This window comes from Panthera tigris, chromosome D1 (assembly GCF_018350195.1).
Source record: "Panthera tigris isolate Pti1 chromosome D1, P.tigris_Pti1_mat1.1, whole genome shotgun sequence".
NCBI lineage: Eukaryota > Metazoa > Chordata > Mammalia > Carnivora > Felidae > Panthera > Panthera tigris.
The window spans coordinates 126,789-148,183 of NC_056669.1; the positions used below are offsets into that span (position 1 = coordinate 126,789).

At 41.5% G+C, this 21,395-nt stretch overlaps 1 long non-coding RNA gene across 8 annotated transcripts in view; it reads right to left on the minus strand.

Moving 5' to 3' along the window:
* Nucleotides 1-21,395, minus strand: part of LOC107180464 — a 65,381-nt gene that overhangs the window by 11,409 nt on the left and 32,577 nt on the right. For 7 of the 8 annotated variants that reach the window (XR_006208235.1, XR_006208233.1, XR_006208230.1 and 4 more), the window contains 3 exons: nt 20,212-20,333; nt 15,223-15,400; nt 13,407-13,546 (listed from right to left, as the gene is read on the minus strand). This is a non-coding gene — a long non-coding RNA (uncharacterized LOC107180464). The remainder of the gene's footprint in view (nt 1-13,406; nt 13,547-15,222; nt 15,401-20,211; nt 20,334-21,395) is intronic. The other variant, XR_006208232.1, reaches the window with a different exon arrangement.

Here is a 21,395-nt window from a genome sequence, read left to right on the forward strand (position 1 = left end):
TCCACATCCAGGAGACTAGAGAACTCCCATCAAAATCAGGCCAACACACAAACCTATTGTAAAGAAACTTACAAATTAGGGTGAGAATAAAGAAAAAACTCGTAAAAGCAGCAAAACAGTCCTTAACTTAGAAGGGAAGACCCATAAGGCTAGCTACATATTTCTGAACAGAAACTTGGCAAGCCAGAAGTGAGTGACATCACATATTCAAAGTGCTGAATGGAAAAATCAGCAGCCAAGAATACTCTATTCAGCAAGGCTATCTTTCAGGATGAAGGAGACACAGACTTCCCCAAACAAAAACTAAAGGAGTTTGTAAAACTAAACCAGCCCTGCAAGAAATATTAAGAGGGATTCTTTGAGTGGAAATGAAAGACCAACAGTGACAGTATAGAGGTAGAAGACACAATTCAAGTAAAAAATGAACATTTCTGGAAAAAAATCAGTTAAAGTACTCAGAGAAATGGATTTGAAATATAATAACATCTACCAAAAACCTAGGGAGGAGAAAGTAATGAGTTCAAAGGTAAATGACCATCAACTTAATACAAACTGCTAAATGCAGAAGAGGTTATATAAACACTTAACAGTAGCCATATCCTAAAACCAGTCATAAATATGCTAAGAATAGAGATAAAGAAATCAAAATATATCACTAAAGAAAATAAGCAATACATGAAAGAAAGGCAAGAAAGGATCAGAGAAAATCATTAGAAACCACAACAAAACAGGCAACAAAATGGCAATGCATATATACATATCAATAAATTTTGAAGGGAAATGGAGTGAATGCTCCAATCTACAGAGGTAGGGTGTAAGAATGGATGAAAAAACAAAACAGATTCAGATGCCTACAAGTGACCCACTTTACACCTCAAGAATGATAGTGAGGATAGAGAAACATCACACAAATGAATGTCAAAAGAAAGCTGGGGTGGCAATACTTGTATCAGAAAAAATACACTCAAAAAAGTACATTACAAGAGACAGAGGAGGACAGTATATAACAGTAAATGGTACAATCCAAAAAGAAGATATAACAACTGTAAATATATCCCACAATTAAGTGGGATTTATTCCCAAGCTACAAAGGTGGTTCAATATTCGCAAATCAATCAATGTGATACAATACATCAACAGGAGAAAGGATAAGAACCAGATGATCGGGGCATCTGGGTGGCTCATCCTTTAACAGTCTGAAATCAGCTCAGGTCATGACTTCATGATTCCTGAGTTCAAGTCCCGTGTCAGACTCAGTGCTGAAAGCTCAGATCCAAGAGCCTCCTTCGAATTCTATGTCTCCCTCTCTCTCTGCCCCTCCCCTGCTCACGCTCTGTCTCTCTCAAAATTAATAAACATTAAAAGGAAAGAAGCATACAGTCATTTCAATACATGCAGAAAGGAACATTTGACAAAGTACAACATCCGTTCATGCATGTAACCCCCTAAAGTAGGTTTACAGGAAACATACATTAACGTCATAAAGGTGATCTATGAAAACCCTGCAGTTATAATCAACCTTAATGGGGAAAATCTGAGAGCTTTTCCTGTAAGGTCAGGAAGAAGACAAGGATGTTTACTCTTACCACTTTTAGTACACAAATTACTGGAAGTCCTAGCCACAGCCAGCAGACAAACGAAACGAAACGATTTGCAGATTACATGACACTATATATAGAAAACCCTAAAGAGTCCACCCAATAACTGCTAGAACTGATAAATGAATTCAGCAATGTCACAGGATACAACATCATTGTACAGAAATCTGTTGCATTTGTAGACAATACAGAAGCAGTAGAAATTGAAATTAAGAAAACTGTCCCATTTACAGTCGTACACCAAAAATAAGATATCTATGAATAAATCTAACCAAAGTGGTGAGCGACCTATACTCTGAAAAGTATAAAACAGTGATGAAAGAAATTCAAGATGACACAAAGAAATGGAAGGACATTCCGTACTCACGGATCAGAAGCACAAATATAGTGAAAATGTCTATACTTCCCAAAGCAATTGACACAATTAGTGCAATTTCCATCAAAATACCAACAGCAGTTTTCACAGAACGAGAACAGTCCTAAAATTTGTATGGAACAAAAAAAGACCCCAATCTTCAGAGTAAACAATCTTTATGTGAAGTGATAATTATGGATGGCACTATGCCTCCGGATCTTCTGCTCCAAAACACAGTAACTCTGGCTTAAGCATTTGAACAAACGTTAGACATATCCCAACCAAGGATCATTCTACAAAATACATTCTACAAACGTACCCTCAAAACTTTGCACCTTATGAAAAATATGGAAAAATCTAAAAATTGTCATGGCCAAGTGGAGCCTGAGGAGACAGGATGACTGTAATGTGCCAGGTGGGATGAGTCTGGGCTAGGAGAGGTTAAAACCGAAGCAATCTGAATACAAATATAAACTTTACTTCATACTACCATATCTCTTTGATATATTGATTGTGATCATGTACCAACCATTATGACATCAATAGTGAGAAAACAGCCTGATGTATGTGGATACTCAGTATTATCTTCCCAATTATTTTTTTTTGGTAACTAGAAACCCATCATGAAAGAAAAGATTATTAGTAATCATGGTTTTTCAACACATAAGATTATATAACTAGTTCCAGTATTAGTTACTAGTGATGGCCATGTACCTATTCTTGTTGTTCTTACTATTGTTTAATTTAAATAATAGCATTCATAGTACAGAAAACTGAATGCATGATAAACACTTCATAGAAACATCTACTTTACATATTTTAAGATAATAGCGTATGCATATACCACTCTATTATGTGGTATGTAAATTAAGTATTTTTCTGATCTTGAACGAGCATGTCATTGAATGGCTTTCCATAAAGGTGGTTATGCTAGATAATGAATGATACTCAGATTTTACAGGATGTACGTCACATCATGCCTGAACATTGTCAAAAATAAAAACATACACGCGGCCAGATGAAGCATTGTGACTGGCTCACTTATTGTAAAGAACCCTTGCTTTAATATTTTCACGCATATCTTTAGCAGGAATACAAGAGAATCAAATATTTCCAAATCAAAGAGATATTCAAAGACTGGAAGAACGATAGGGAGTTCAAGGGGTTTCAGAAGGATAAGATGTGACCATGAAGGGGGAGTCACAGGCAAGCAGCTTTCTCTGGGCCCATTTGACATGTTTGCATGAGATATGTGACTTGCCAAAGGGTAAGTCCCAGAAGTACAAGAGGGAAAGACAACACTTTAGCGCGGGGTGACTTCGAAAGTGTGCTTCTGTGCCTAAGTGATGGGTCAGCAACCTGGCTGGGGGTCCCTGCGTCAAAGACTTCAAAAGGCCAGCAGTAACCTAGACTCACAAAGATCTTAGTAACATAGATCAAAGTAACTTAGAGCTACAAAGATCTTAGAGCCACAAAGTCGATCTTCACCTATGATTAGGAAATGGTCACAGTTTCACAGGATATGATCTTTGGGCCGGCAGTAGATGGCTAAAATATTAGTTAGGGCTATACATTTAATTGAAAAAAATGTATGTGTAAAAATGTGGGTTTGGAATGTTAAGAAAAATCACAGGCCCATCATGGAGTTACTTACTTTAAGGCCACATGTCACTAAACCTAATTTCATTCATGCAGGAATGTAACCTTTAACCAGTCAGCAAAGAATTTCCTAGTCTGTGCTGGAAATTTAACTGATAGATCCCTGCCATTCCCCTCAGAGAGGCAGTCTTGCCTAAATAAGGTATTCCATGCCACTTTTTTTTTTAAGTTTATTCAAGTTAGAGAGAGACAAAGAGAGCACATGCAAGAGAGGGGCAAGACAACAGGGAAAGAGATTACCACAACCAAGAGGTCATGATCTGAGCCAGGATCAAGAGTCAGACACTTAAGCAAGCCATCCAGGCACCCCAAGAATGTGGAGTTTCAAAGGTTAGCAGTCTTGGATGGGATACAGCCATGATGGCACTGGCCTACTCCTGACGAGAAGGCAGCCAACAACGTGCAGGCAGATGGCATGGAAACTGATCTGTACAACGCCTGGTGCACACACTGGGGAGATTACACACTCATCGTGGAGAGCATCCCTGAGAAGCAGTGTTCACAATGAGGGGACAAAGAGCTAGGACAGAGGAGCTGCGTGGAACCATTTCCCTGCTCTGTACACCACCCCCCGCCCCCGCCAAAAAAAAACAAAACAAAACAAAACAAAAACACAGAGCCATCTGCTGGAAACAAGGCAATCCCCACACTGGGCGCCTAAGCTCCTTACACCAACCCCAACTTCCTGTGTTCTGGCGAGACTGGCCTTCTAGGTCATTGAAGCTTGCCTCAGTCCCAATGGAGCTGGCCCATTCCCCAGAACACCAGTGGAAGCCTATGACCAGACAACCTCTCTTGACCAGACAGTTCTGCAGGGCTTCACTTCTAGTGGCAATCGTTTCAAGTCTCATTTAACAAGAAGATCGGAGCAGACTTAGATAAGTCTCACCACATTCTGGCCAAGGACCATACATTGCTCATACAACTGGCTTGAAGGATAGAGCAGTCAGAACACAAAACAATGCATGCAACACACACCAAAGGCAATCCCTGATGTGCCAGGCCCTGGAAACTAGATGATCTCCTCTTCATAAAGCCCTTCATCCCAGAGGCAGGTAACATAATGAGATTTGGTAACAGAGAAGGCATATACTCAACCAAAATGCCAAGACAAGAGGAATGCATCCCAAATGAAAGAACAAGATAAGGTGATGGCCAGAGAAATGGAAGGAACACTTCCAAACTCATTCTATGAGGCCCGCATGGCCTTGGTCCAAACTGGACAAAGACCCCACCAGAAAGGAAAACACAGGCCAAGTACCTGATGACCCTGGATGCAAAAATTCTCAACAAAAAGTAGCAAACCGGATCCAACAATACATAAAAAGGATCATTCATCACAATGAGGTGGATTTTATTCCTGGGATACACAACCAATTCAATATCTGCAAATCAACTGATGCGATACATCACATTGATAAAAGAAAGGATAACAACCACATGATCCTCTCAATAGATGCAGAATAAACGTTTGACAAAATGCAGCAACATCCTTTCTTCCTGAAAAAAAAAAAAAAAACTCATGAAAGGAGGGATAGAAGTATCGTGCCTCAACATGAGAATATCTAGATACAAAAGTCCCACAGCTAATATCATCTTCAATGGCAAAAAAACAGAGAGCTTTCCCCCTAAGGTCAGGAACACGACAGGGATGTCCACTCTCAGCACTGTTATTCACCATACTGTTAGAAGTCCAAGCCTCAGCAATCAGACATCAAAAAGAATACAAGGTGTCCAAGTTGGCAAGGATGAGTCAATCTTTCCCTGCACACAGACACGATACTCTCCGTGGAAAATCCAAACAACCCCACCCAAAAACTTCCAGGATTGATACAGGAATTCAGGAAAGTATCAGAATATAAAATCAATATGCAGAAGTTGATTGCATTTCTATACACCAGTAATGAATCAACAGAAAGAGAAATCAAGGAATTGATGTCTTTACAACTGCACTGAAAACCATAAAATTTACCCAGGGATAAACCCAACCAAAGAGGGAAAAGATCAGTACAGTTAAACATTAGAGGGTCTCCTGTGTGGCTCAGTCGGTTAAGTGCCGACTTCGGTTGTGGACATGATCCTGCATTTGTGGGATTGAGTCCCTCGACGGGCTCTGCGCTGACAGCTCAGAGTCTGGAGCTTGCCTCAGAGTCTGTGTCTCCCTGTCTCTCTCTCTCAGCCCCTCCCCTTCTCATGCGCTCTCGCTTGCACTCTCTCTCTCTCTCTCAAAAACAAATAAACATTAAAAAAATTAAAAGAACAAACCATACAACGTCTATAAAAGAAGTTGAGGAAGACATAAAGAAATGAAAAAAACATCCCATACACATGGATTAGAAGAACAAATATTGTTAAAATGCCAATACTACCCAAAGCAATCGACAAATTCAATGCAATTCCTATCAAAATAACACCAGTATTTTTCACAGAGCTAGAAACAACAATCCTAAAATTGTATGGAACCAGAAAAGACCCCAAAGGGCCAAAGTAATGTTGAAAAAGAAAAACAAAGATGGAGACATTACAATTCTGGACTTTATGGTGCATTAGAAAGCCCGAATCATCAAGACAGTATGGTATGGGCACAAAAACGGACACATAGAGCAAAGGACCAGAATAGGGAACCCAGAAATGGACCCTCAAACATATGGCTGAGTAATATTTCACAAAGCAGGAAAGAATATCCAAAGGAAAAAGAAGAGACTCTTCAGCAAATGGTACTGGGAAAATTGGACAGTGAGAAGTATGAACCTGGACTATGTTCTTAAACTACTCTCTCTCTCTCTCTCTCTCTCTCTCTCTCTCTCTCACACACACACACACACACACACACACACACACACACACACACACACATCTCAAAATGGATGAAAGATCTAAATGTAAGACAGGAAACCATCAAAATCCTAGAGGAGAAAACAGGCAACCTACCTCTTTGATCCTGGCCACAGGATCAACTTCTTGCTTGTCATGTCTCCAGAAGCAAGGTCAATAAAAACCAAAATAAACTATTTGGACCTCAAGATAAAAAGCTTCTACAGAGCAGAGGACACAATCAGCAAATCTAAAAGGCAACTGAATGGAATGGGAGAAGATATTTGCAGGTGACATATCAGATAAAGGGTTAGTATCCAAAATCTATCAAGAACTTAATCACACCCAACACCCAAAAACCATATAATCCAGTGAAGAAATGGGCAAAAGACATGAGGAGACACTTTAACAAACATGATATCCAGATTTGTCACACGTGAAAAGATGCTCAACCTCATTCCTCATAAGTGAAATACACATCAAAACCACAATGAGATATCCCCTCACGCCTATCAGAATGGCTAAAATTAACATCTCAGGAAACGACAGATGTTGGCAAGAATGCATAGGGAAGGCTTTTGCAATGATGGTGGAAATGCAAAATGGTGTAGCCACTCTGGAAAATAGTATGGAGATTCATTACAAAAACCAAAAATAGAACTGCACTAGGACCCAGCAATTGCACTACTAGGTATTTACACAAAGGATATACTAACGCTGACTCGAAGTAGCACATGCACTCCAATGTTTATAGCAGCATTATCAACAATAGCTACATTATGCAAAGAGGCCAATTGACCATTGACAGATGAATGGATAAAGAAGATGTGGTATATTCATACAATGGAATATTACTCGGCGATCAAAAGGAGTGAAATCTTGCTATTTGCAACAACGTGGAGTGAACTGGACTTTATTATGATAAGCAAAATATGTCAGAGAAAGACACACATCATATTAAATTCCACAGATGAGAGAATTCATAACACTGAAGAATGTAGTGAAAAGAAAGGAAAAATAAGATACAAACAGAGATGGAGTCAAACGATAAGACACCATTAAATATAGGGAAGAAGCTCAGAGTTCCTGGTAGGGTTACTGAATAGGGGTATGGGCTAAATGGGTGATGGGCATTAGTGACAGCACTTGGGATGAGTACTGGATATATTTTGTAATTGATGGATCACTAAATTCTAATCCTGAAACTGTGTTCCACTATAAGGTAACTAACTTGAGCTTAAATTTTAAAAAAGAAGAAATATTAAAACTAAGTAGAGAAATATACTACCAGTCAAAAGAAAAGAATATTTAAATCGGGGTGTTTGAGTGGGAATGAAAGACCAAAATTGTTACAGACAAGAAAGGATCAGAGAAAACAAGATACAATGGCAAAACAACTAGTAGGGCACTAAATATATACCTATCAATAATTACTCTGAATGTAAATCGACTAAATGGTCCAATCAAAAGACCTTGGATAGGGAGTCAGAATGGACCAAAAAAAAAAAAAAAAAAAAAAAAAAAAAAAGAAAGAAAAAAGAAAAAGAAAAGAAACAATCAAACAAACAAAAAAAACCACCCAAGGCCTATCTAGGTGCTGTCTACAAAGCCTTATTTGGACTTAAGTCACCTGCAGATTTAAATTGAGGGAATGAAAAAACATTTATCATGCCAATAATATCAAAAGAAACCCATTAGCAATACATATATCGGACAAAAAAACTTTAACCCGAGACTGTAGTTTGGTACCCTTTAGGTCAATACCAAGTAGTAAAATTGCATGCACCCAATATGTATAGCAGCTTTATCAACAGTAGCCAAATTATGGAGAAAGCCCAAGTATCCATCAACTAATGAAGGTATAAAGAAGTTGTGGGGCCTGTGCATGTGTGTGTCTCTGTATTCATGTATATGCATGTGTGTATATGTATGTATGTACATATATACATATGTTCATACATACATACATATACGTATGTATATATACATACGTACGTGCATACATACATACATACGTATATACAATCAAATATGTCTCAGCTTCAAAAAGAATGAAATCCTGCCATTTGCAACGATGTGGATGGAGCTAGAATGTGTTATGCTAAGTGAAATGTGCCAATCAGAGAAACACAAATATATGATTTCACTCACGTGGAATTGAAGATACAAAACATGAAAACATGGGAAGAGGGCAGGAAAAGAGAAGAGTGGTAACAAACCACATCTGTCTCTTAATGATAAAGAAAATAAGTGAAGGTTCATGGAGGGTGATGGGTCAGCTCTGGGCTATATGGGGGACCTGTATTAAGAAGAGCACTTGTTGTGATGAGCACTGGGTGTTGTATGTAAGGGATGAATCAGTGAACACTACTCCCAAATCTGAGAATGCACTGTATGTCAACTAAGACTTAAATTTAAAAAAAAAAATAAAGCTGTAACAAGAGATGAAGATGAACCCTATCTCATACTAAAGGGCACAACCAAACAAAAAGATCCAATGATTGTACATTTTGATGCCCCTAACATGCAACCACCAAGTATATATTTAACAACAACCATAAAAGAACTCATTTATAATAATGTAACGATAGTAGAGGACTTTATCACATCACTCACATCGATGGACAGAACCTGTAAACAGAAAATCAACAAGGAAACAATGGCTTTGAATGACACACTGGACCAGATGGGTTTAACAGATATATTCAGAACACTCCATACTAAAATGACAGAGTACACATTCTTTTCAAGTGCAAATGGGGCATTCTCCAGAATTGATCACATTCTAGGTCACAAATCAGACCTCAACAGGTACCCAAAGACAGATATCAGACCAAGCATTTTTTCTGACCACAAAGCTAGGAATCTCGAAGTTAACCATGCACGCGCGCGCGCGCACACACACACACACACACACGCACACGCACACGCACACACACACACAGGGGAAAAGGCCACAAATAAAGGGAGGTTAAATAACATGCTACCAAATGAATGGGTCAAACAGGAAATCAATGAGAAAATACACTGAAACAAATGAAAATGAAAATACACTCGAAAAAATATTTGGAATGTGGCAGAAGCAGTCTATGATGGAAGTATACAGCAGTACAAGCCTACCATTAAAAGCAAGAAAAATACCAAACAATCCTAACTTATAACTAAAAGAATGAGAAGAACAGCCAAAGGAAGGAAATAATAGAGATTAAGGCAGAAATAAGGGATATAGAAACCAAAAAGACACTAGACCAGGGGCGCCTGGGTGGCTTGGTCGGTTAAACGTCCGACTTCGGCTCAGGTCATGATCTCACGCTCCATGAGTTCGAGCCCCGCGTCGGGCTCTGTGCTGACAGCTCAGGGCCTGGAGCCTGTTTCGGATTCTGTGTCTCCCTCTCTCTCTGCTCCTCCCCTGTTCATGCTCTGTCTCTCTCTGTCTCAAAAAAATAAATAAACGTTAGAAAAAAAAAAAAAAAGACACTAGACCAAATCAATGAAACCAGGGGCTGGTTCTTTGAGAACAGTAATCAACATGAAGACCTCTTAGGCATACTTTTCACAAAGAAGAAGGAAAGGACTCAAGTAAATAAAATCTCAAATAACACAGAAGAAATAACAGTCAACACCACAAAAATACAATTAGAAGATAATATTATGAAAAACTATATGCAACAAATTGGACACTCTGAGAAAAATGGACAAATACCTAGAAACACACAAACTACCAAAACTGAAACGGGAAGATATAAAAAATCTGAAAACAGAAAGAAATCAAATCAGTAATAAAATGAATTTCCCCCCAACACAAGAGTTCAGTGCCAGATGGCTTCACTAATGAATTCTACCATCCATTTAAGGAAGAGATAATATGTATTTTTCTTGAATTATTACAAAAAATAAAAAAAGAAGGAAAACTTACAAACTCATCTTATGAGACCACCATTACCCTGATACCAAAACCAGATAAAGCCTCCACTAAAACCTAAAACTGCCGGGGCACCTGTGTGGCTCGGTCGGTTTAGTGTCCAACTCTTAATTTCGGATTAGGACATTATCTTGCAGCGCATGGGTTCGATGCCCACGTTGGACCCTGTGCTGACAGTGTGGAGAATGGCCAGGATTCTCTCTCTCCCTGTCTCTCTGCCCCTCCCTCACTTTTATGTACAATATGTCTCTAAATAAATATTTTAAATATGTTAAAAAGTTTTTAAATAAAACTACAGACCAATACCGCGATGAGTACGTATGCATAAATTCACATCAAAATACCTTCAGAGTAAAGTCAACAATACATTAATAGAATCATTTACCATAATCAAGTGGGATATATTCCTGGGCTGCAAGCGTGGTTGCGTATTCACAGATCAATCAACATGATGCACCACAGTAATAGAAGAAAGGATAAGAACAATATGATGTTTTCAAGACATGCAGGAAACGATTCGACAAAATGTCACATCCATTCACGATAAAACCCCCTAGCAAGTAGATTGGGACTCAACCTACCTGCACATATAAAGGTCATTTATGAAAAACCCACAGCTCAGCTCATCCTCAATGGGGAAAAATTGAAAGTTTTTCCTCCAAGGTCAGGGACAAGACAGGGACATCCCTCTCACCACTGTTATTCCACAGAGTACTAGAAGTCCTAGCCACAGCAGTCAGACAACAAGAAGAAATAAGAAACATCCAAATTGGCAAGGAAGAAATAGAACTTTTGCTATTTGGAACTGACATGATGCTCTCTATAAAAAAACATGAAAGACTCCCCCCAAAATTGTTAGAATTGGTATATGAATTCAACAAATCAAAATATACAGAAATCAATGTACATAAATCTACTGCATTTCTGTAGACGAATAATGAATTAACAGAAAGAGAAAACAAGGGATCATTCCCATTGACAGGTGCACCAAATACCCCAGATACCTGGAATAACCCTAACCAAAGAGGTAAAAGATCTGTACTCTAAAGGCTATGAAACACTGATGAAAGAAATGGAAGAGGACACGAAGAAAAGGAAATACATTTCATGTTCACGGATAGGAAGAACAAAATACTGTTAAAAGGTCTACACTCCACAAAACAATCTACACATATAATGAAATCCCTATCACACAAACAAAACATTTGTTACAGAACTAGAACAAATAATCCCAAAATTTGTATGGAATGACAAAGACCCCAAACAGCCAAAAGAAATTGAAGACCAAAACTAAAGCTGGAGACATCACGCTTCTAGACTTTAGGGTATATTACAAAGCTGTACTGAACAGAACTGTATGGTACTGGCAAACAACAAAAACAACAACAAAAACTCAGACGCAGAGATCAATAGAATGGAAACCCAGAAATGAACTCACACATATATGGTCAATTAATTCTCAACAAAGCAGGAAAGGATATCCAATGGGGGAAAAAAAGACACTCTTGGGACACATGGGTGGCTGCAAAGCATGTGATTGTGGATTCAGCTCAGGTCATGATCTCAGGAGAGTGCAGAGCATGCGTGGGATTCTCTCTCTTCATTTCTCTCTGCCCCTCTTCTGCATGTTCTCTCTCTCTCTCTCTCTCTCTCTCTCTCTCTCAAAAATAAATACATAAACTTTAAAAAGTCTCCTCAACATATCGTTTTGGAAAAACTAGACAGCAACCTGCAACACAAACCAAAAACACAAACGGACCACTTTCTTACAACATACACAAAAATAAATCCAACATGAATAAAGAACTATGTGTGAAACCTGAAACCATAAAAATCCCAGAGGATACCTAACACAGGCAGTATCTTATTTGACATTGGCTGTACAAACATCTTTGTAGATATATCTCCTGAGGTAAGGGAAACACAAGCAAAAATAATGGGACTTCATAAAAGTAAAAAGCTTCTGTCACAAAGGAAATAATCAACAAACCTAAAACACCTACAGAATATTTGTAAACGACATCTGATAAAGGGTTACCGTCCAAAATATATAAAGTTATATAGCACCCCCAAAATGAGAAATCCAATTAAAAATGGGCAGATGACATGAATGGACATTTTCCCAAGGAAGACATAAACATAGCCAAGAGACACATGAAAAGATGCTCAGCATTACTCATCTTCAGGGAAATACAATTCAAAAGTACAATAACATGTCACATCTGTCAGAATGACTAAAATCAATGAATGATGAAACAGCAGGTGTTGTCAAGGATGTGGGGAAAGAGAAACCCTCTTGCATTGTGGAAAGGAATGCAAACTGGTGCAGCCACTCTGGAAAACATCATGGAGATTCGTCAAAAAAAAAAAAAATGGAAATAGAACTATGTTACGATGCAGCAATTTCACTACGAGGTATTTAAAGAAAGAATACAAAAATAATTCTTCAAAGGGATACATGCACCATGATGTTTACAGCAGCATTTTTTACAACAGCCAAATTACGGAAACTGATCAAGCATCCATCAACTGATGATTAAACTGAGATGTAGTATATGGTATGTAATATTATTTAGCCGTAAAAACATGAAATCTTGTCATTTTGCACGAGGTGGGTGGAGCGAGAGAGTGTTATGCTGGGTGAAATAAGCCTGTCAGAGAAACACAAATAGCAGATGATTTCACTAACACATGGAAATGAAATGAAACAAAGGGGGGCGGGGAGGAGACAGTGACAAACAAACAGACTCTTAACTAGAAAACAAACTGAGGGGTTCCACAGTGAGGTGGGGGAATGGTTGAAACAGCTGCTGGGGATTAAGAAGTGCACCTGGGATGAGCACCAGGTGACGCGTGGAAGTGTTGCTCTATATTGTACACCTGAAACTAATATTACACTCCATGTTTACTAAGTGCAACTTAAAGTAAAAGATCACATAAGGTTAAGACACCTACCTACCAGGTTTTCTGTAGTTTTCAATCACTTAATTAGGTTGGAAAAATAACCATAAATTTTTTAAAAAGCATGTATGATGTGGGGGAAAGTTTGTGCCCTTACCTCGGTCTCTGGTTCCAGCAGGACTTGGAAAGTGGGTCCCAGCTCATTCTTCTAGAAGGTCCTGAGAAGAACATTCCGTGTATTCACGTCCTATTCTTCTGAATTTCTGTCAGGGTTTCTTACCGGAAACAAGCCTGAATCTGGAACAAACCATCGACTGCATCTATGAGGTGATGTCGTGGGACCCCGCAATCCACGAGACCTTTAGTAAAATAGGTCTTGTTCAAATACTGTCTGGGATGTGGAGGAATGAAACACGGAAACAGCCCACAAAATGCAAGGGCCTGTGCTGCTTAGCAACCAGCTTGCCCAGGGAAGCCACCCAGCGCCCCCTCCTCAGCACTCAGTACAACAAGGCAGCTTCTCTCTGGCGACTCAGGAGATGCCAAGTTGATGCAAAGCTCGCAAGGTCTCCCCTGGCGCAGGCGGCAGAACCCGCTGGAAACGCAGCTCTGCTCTCTGTCCTGAGACAGCGCCAGAGGCCCTGTGCCCTCTGGGAGCAACAGCAGCCCTTCCTGCTCTGAGGTGCCCTGGGTCAGAAAAGCCGATGGTGCGCCCTCTGCTGGCCATCACTGCCCAGCAGAGGAACCCGCCCCTCCGGGTCTGTGGTGCTTGAGCTCTCTCTGCTACCATGGGAATTCCTGCAATGTTGAAGGCCCTGGTCGCTCAGCTGAGGGACTGAAGGTGCTCTGGGCAACTCAGCCTGTTCTCCACATTGGGAAGGGTCTTAGTGACAGGGACTGGGACACAAAGAAATCTTTTCCTTCTCCTTTATTTTGAGTGAAGAATGAAACCAATTTTATTAACACAATGACATCATTTGTAATGTTTTAAGCAATGTCCACAGAAAAATAGACCGCCAATTTACACATGCTGAGCAAGTAATTGTGTTTACCACCAGAGTGTTTAGGTTAGATAAAGAATTGACACCTTTGAGAGAGAGAGGTAACTGCTTCCAGCTATGGAATAAATGAGTCCTAGGGATACAAGGGACAGTCAATGGAATGGAGTCAATCCTGTAATAGTACTGTTGCATGCTTTCACAGGATAGTTACACTTGTGCTGAAGTACAACATAATTTATAGACATATGGAATGACTGAAATGTATGCCTAAAACTAATACAACAAATGTGTGAAGAATATTTCAATTAAAAGTCGACATCCTTTACGCTATCTTTAATTTATCTTTTTTTTTTTTTTGCCAATAAACTATCATTCCTGGGGCGCTTGGGTGGCTTAGTCAGTTAGGCGTCCGACTTCCCCTCAGGTCATGATCTTGCAGTCCATGAGATTGAGCCCTGTGTCAGGTTCCATCCTGACAGCTCAGAGCCTGGAGCTTGCCCCAGATTCGGTGTCTCCTGCTCTCTCCCCCCTTCCTCCCTCAGACTCTCTCCAAAAAAGAAAAACAGAAATATTATAAATTTAAAAAAAATCATTCCTAATTTAGAATCTGTGAAATTCCATTTATACCAGATTCTCTAACATCACCATCTTGATGTTGAGAGCTTATCTGAATAGTCACTAATATCTTTGATGACACATATGTGGCAGGGTCAGAATGCAACTTACAGGGAGCTAAGCATCTGTTATGAATTTACTGTATGTATCCTTGGCTAATATTTCCAATGAAATGTGCTTTAGGGATACAGATGTATGAAATAATGTCCATCAGTCATAGAGGTCAAATTCCTATAGGACCATTATGCCTTCAATTACTAATTGTCATCTCTTCAAAATTAAAAGAAAGTTGGGACAAGAAAATGTCTTTGAATTTGATTTAAGAGAAGACTATGGTGTTTTAAAAGGTTCACCTACCATCTGGCATCCTCAGTTTGGCAGTGGATATGAGGATAGAAACCCACGATCTTGATGCACACCGCTAGTTCCAGAGGGAGAATATGGACCTTCTTGTCAAATACTTTTTTATAATATCAGCAGTTCAACTCTGCCAGGTCCAGACTGCTGGAACTGGGGGCAACACAATGCCTGATATCTGGATTCAGAACATGAGGAAGACCAGCTGGTTAGGAGCGCCGGGAAAATCCAACAGGGCCTGGGGCAATGAGGGAGATGAGTCCGGGTCCCCTCCCCACAGGCCAGGCTCTGGCGTTTACCTGCCAAAGAGCAGCACGCTCTCCCTCAAGACATGCCTCTCCATGACAGAACATGAGGCTGTGCCCCCACAATTCCAGGAGAAATGAGGGATACCCATCTTTTCAAATGCAATAGCCTCTGAAAAGCTTGGCCCCAGGGATGTTGGAGTCATGGAACACTGATGCCCATGATACCTGTCATTTCTACCCCAGCACTCAGAGACACTTCATACATCCCCTCTCCCCTGGCCCGCCTCACCCCATCCATATTCCTGGACCAGGTCTCTACTTTCTCCTTGTACTTCCTCTTTGTCTCTGTTCTCTCTAACCACATCTCTCTCTATTTCTTCCTTTCACTCTCTAGGACTTGCCCAATTCCCCTATCACAAATTCAGTGTCTCTCTCCCTGCCTGTCTCTTTCTCCACCTCTCCCCAGGTTTCAGGATATCTGCTCTGCGCATGCAGCCCTGTCCAGGAGCGCAGGGCACTCCTGTCTCTCCCTCTCTCATGTCTTGTTTTGCCCCAGGCCCTGATCATAATGGAGGAGAATCCCCTGTACAGCAGCTGCTCATGTTGACATTTGCTAGAGCAATGCTGGCAGCATGTGGACAGCCAGACATTTACCGTTGGTGGCCCAGCCATGACCCAAAAGCTCCTGGAGGGATGGCTGCTTCCCTAAGCTGGGAGGAAAAAGGGGCTCACAGGGTTCAGTGTCCCTGGGGCAAAGTGGATTGGTTTGGCCTATGTAGAAGGAGCCATATGCTTACACCCAACTCTCCTGGGTGGTGTCGAAGGAACCTAACTCAGACCATGGAGCTCTGCCCTCCTCATCCCTCAATAAGGCAACAGGGGAAGCTTTGTGGGATATCATGTGACTCACCACAAAAGCTGCGCCATTTGCCCCCTTGGAGGCCACCTGGATTGGTGCTAATGGGGGCAGCTGGAAGGTGCACAAGGGCACAAGAGCTGAGTTAATGCAAGGCCTCCTTACTGGTCTCCTGAATCCATTCCTCACCATCGCAAGAGACCCTTTCCTGGAGACAGATACCTGCCCTCCTCATCAGCACAAACCCCATCAACTAGCACGCACGCTGCGTGCTCATGAGTATCTATCTACAGATATAACAACCGCGACCAGATCTCCCTAAAGGATGTATCCAACTCCTCAGATGGAACTATAGGTCCCTTCCAGGCATTACAACCCCAAAGAATGATCTGTCTTCTTCCACCAATCGTGTACATACTATGTGTTGGCTAACTGTGTATACAGGAACCCCAAAGTGTACACTTGATGGGGAATGAGTGTTGATTTTCCTGGAAGCAGACGCTGACACAGAAACACAACTGAGACAAGTGTATTAGGGGACATTAGGAAGGACAAAGTGGAGTGGACAGGGTGGTCAGGGAAAGCATTCAGACCAAGGGACAGATTAGACACCGTCTCTAAATATATAATAACCACAGCTGGTTTGTAATGGTTCATCGTCCTCTTCAAATTTCAAACAGATTGTCCTCTACGTCAAAGTGATTTTGAGTCATTGCAAAGGGATCTTCTGTTCTCTTGTATGCATTTTGTCTTCTACAATACATCTGTGGCCTTGGATGAGCACATATTTGTGTGGCTGCATTTGTGTGTCTACCTCAGATCTTAGGTGTAGATGCCTGAATATACACATTCTCATACTTATATTTTCCTTCTTTGTAAAGCAGGACCTGAATTTTAATAGAAAAAACACACGGGTCTTTGTTGTATCTTTTGAAACAGGAATTGCCAATCTCCCAACCTCAGGCATTATATCCTTAGTTTCATGAAACTGAATGAACATCTGTTGATTATCCTCTGTGTGCAGATACATTCATTTCCACCCTGAGAAGGGTGAATGCCCACTCATCCCATACATTTTACAAATTCCTTATGTGCTTAACCACCTCTTCATCGCACTGACCTCAGAGACCAACATTGTTCCTGCTTCTCAGATTACAATGCTGAGGCTATGAGATGGCCCCACTGAGAGCTGGCATTAGGGCTGAGACAGCAGGATCACAGGCGGTGCCTCTGGAAATTGTGAGGGAAGTTTCAGAGGTGCAAACCTTCATTCAGGGTCATGACAGTAGGTTGAGGGGTGCGGTGACAAGATTCCAGCAGGGGCGTTTCCTGGTCAACCCTGATTTCCCTGCTAAGAGTCCTATTCAGGCTGAAGGCCAAGGAAGCCACACAGATAATCTACAACCTTTCATCACATTTAGTATCACAGAGGCACACAAACTTAGCAGACAAGCATCCCATAAGAACCAAGGTAAACTACAAATCTCCAGGGCATTCTTTCACAAGGATCCAGAACCTTCAGGAGAACCTCCAAGGGAAACAACAGTCTTTATTTAGATAATGAACTAGGTGCACTTTGGCCACAATGACATTTCAGAGATGATACCTGCATGAACTATCCTTGAACTCATACAGCAGCTCGGTGTGGATGTCACCCTGCGCTCACTCTCCCTGCCCAGGTGTGGGCCCTGCCACAAATGGCCTCCAACTCCATCTCACTGAGTCCAACACCCTCCCCTCTGCACCATCTCAGCTCTCCCTTCTCATGCACAGTCTCCAATTCATTCCCATGAGATTCATGTCTCCGTCTCTTGTCCTTGAGGACCCATTACTGGAGCTGCCATTATTGTAGACCAGAATCTCCATGTAATTTAATGCATGTGACTCTCTCCCCATTAGGACAGTTGAAGCCCCTGATGGTAAGGGTTTGCCTCATCTCTCACAGAGCCAGGGACATGGACTGTGTACTGGGCACATCTGCAGAACTGATATGCCTGCTTTTCTATTAAAAGACTCTTTCCTTCTCCATAAAGGATATATGCAGCCCAGCTCAATAATGGAAATGACAGCCCAACATATGTATGTCCTGAGAAACTTGAGGAATCTTAACAGTGTCCACATCCAGCAGCACCCTTGCATTACAAAGCATGTGAGGCCATCTCTACGTCTTCTCAAAGACTCAACAACATAGAAGCTGAACATGCTGAACATGTCAACTCATACAGCTCAGTTCATCTCACAAATAGTCGAGGTGGAGGTGGTGGGTCCTGTCACTGAGAACACCAAGGAGCTGGAGGTAGCCCATAGAACCCATGAACAGTGATAAAGGGTATCTGTGGGGGATGGACCTGGGAAAGAAGGAGGTCCTCTTGCATCCATAGGGACCTACAGAACAGAAGTGACAGGTGTGTTGGTATGACAGACAGAAGCAGAATGCCCACAGGAGCTGAAACACAATGAAGCAGGTGTCAACACCTGACCCCTTGTTCATTCATGGGTTCTAGTAGAACAGAGCATCGGTGTCAGAAAACCCTACCCTCCCATGAGGTCCCACCTATAGCCTGAAGTTACCAGATGCCACAAGGAAAAACTACTGTCGCCACACGTCACTGCACATGTTTACAAATGCAGAAAGCCAAGGAGTCCTATTCTAGAAGATTGATGGCAGTAATGCCAGTCTAATAAAGGAACGTATTCCAGAGAGGCAGGCATCTGTGTCCAGGACCCCTCTGGTGTCCTCTTCCTCCAGATCTGCAGACTTTTTATTTGCACATTGAAAACAGACAGAACATGAAGTAATGAAAGAAATGACCAGAACCACACAGAGATCCATGGCCACCCCAAGGTCAAAGCTCAACCTGCCATCCCATTTCTGTCCTCACTCTGCTTCCCTCCCTGAAAAAGACATCTTCTGTGCAAGGCCACAGAGACCTCTGAGGAGATGGGGATTCCTGGAGTCCTGCACGGGGCCTGGAAATGTGTTTTTGAGGGAAACACATTACCTGTACATATTCATTGGCCTCAAGTATGTTTATCTTAATTCACAGGTAATTCAGCTTTTAAATACAATATGAGTTGCAGAGCTATTTTGTGCCATTGTAAACGGGAGGTAGAAATTCTACATAAAAGAACGAACAGAAACATGTCTCAATTTCAGGTGCAAAACTCCCTTAAGGTATCATGACACAAAGTACCAATTACAACTGCTCCCGGGACACAAGAGGACCTGCTCATATAAACACAACTGAAGAACTCTGTGAGGTATTGGCCCTGCAGGTAATCACTGATTCTCTCCCTTCACGACTGCAGTTCCACGTACATTTTTTTATTACACGTGCCACTTCTTGAAAATTCAGAATATTTCCACCTAGGGGACAACTGGAGAAATTCTCTCTTGTACATTTACCAACACAGAAGGACCAGTAATGAATTCTGAATTTTTTCTAAGAACCCTCAGCACTGCACAAAGCACACAATATAATGTTGGAAAGAGTTTTTATCTATTCCAGTCATGAGGCTCATAGCAGACATTCTGAACAAATTCATGGCCTACACTGAAATAGGAAAAAATGAAAATAATCAGGATAATCCCATGTAAAGAAGGTGCGGAAGGAGTCAGACGCTTCAGAAGACTTGAGGGTACAGTGAAGTGTCATCCTCAAGTTATTTCCACAAATGCTAAGTGAGAGCCACGTGGTCCTCAGCCTCCACACACTTGTGGTGTCCAGAGGCACTAGCTAACATGACGATGTTACATTGGAGAGGTCTGGAGGCTTGGGAGCACATAAATCAAACAGTAAAGACACCAGAGGACAAAGAAAACCAGACAAGGCCAGATAAAAGTTTCCAGAAAGCATTTCAACTGAAACGGGCAACAGAATTTACCTTGTCTTTCTCTGCATCCTTGGTAGAGACACAAATGATGTTTCCCATGGGAGGGAGCTGCATCACGTCTTAGGTCTCATAAAGGATGGAGGTGGATGGAGGTTGATTCTGACTTGCATAGACTGTGTAGAAGAAAATCAAACCATTCACAACATGTTTCATTATATTCAACTCATTCACACTCTCGCATCCCTTACCAGGGACAGAGCGTTTTTCATGTGCCTCAGGTGACCCTTGAGGACAAGAGGGAATTCTGATCCTGTCTCTTGAGGAAGGTTCACAGGGCCCTGGTTCAGGTGTTTTTATAACTAATCAAGCAGCTGTGAACAGCTCAGGTCTCAACTCGCTAGAAAGTATGTTAGGGGTGTGTTTCATCCCTCAGAGAGCCCAGCACATGGTCTCTGTACAAGCTACATCCTAGGGAGTGCTATGTCTGTCAGCATGTATAAGGCCTCTTTCCTTCTCTATCAGAGACACGTGTTGCCCATCTCACTATGTGGAAATGACTGCCCATTTCATGCATGTCCTGAGAAACTTGAAGAACATTACAACGTCCTCACTCAGGCTGACCTGAAAGCCCTGTGGTGCCATCACTGCATCTTCTCCAAACACATAACAAGTAAAAGACAAAACGTGTTTTATAAGTCAACTCATACTGGTCATATCATCTTTCCACATGGTGGAGGAGGAAGGTGAGGTCCCAGAGGACTCCAGTTTGGAGAAGGTGGGGGTGACCCTAAGCCCATGGGTGGTGATAAAGGTCAGCCCATGGGGTATGACATGGGGGGCACTTCTAGGAAAGGAGGAAACATCCTGGAAACCACGTGGACCTGCAGGACAGAAATTAAACTTTTGAGATGTGGTAGGGTAAAAGGTGAAAAATCCAACACCAACACCAACACCAACATACCTGAATCCCAATGAAGCCGAATGACACATGTCTCTTTCCTCTCCACCTGGTTTCAACAGGGCAGCATCAGTGCCACTAAACTCCACCCTTCCCACTGGGTCCCACCTAGAATTTCTAAGAGTTGGAGGAGACAAAGCAGTACATTGCTGGCAACATGGTACTAGCTGTGTCTGCAATGTGGGGAAGGAAGTGGCTAGTCTTAAAGGATCAGAGGGATACTTCCAGACTACTAAAGAAAGTCTGTTCCACACACACAGGCTTCTATGTCCAGGAC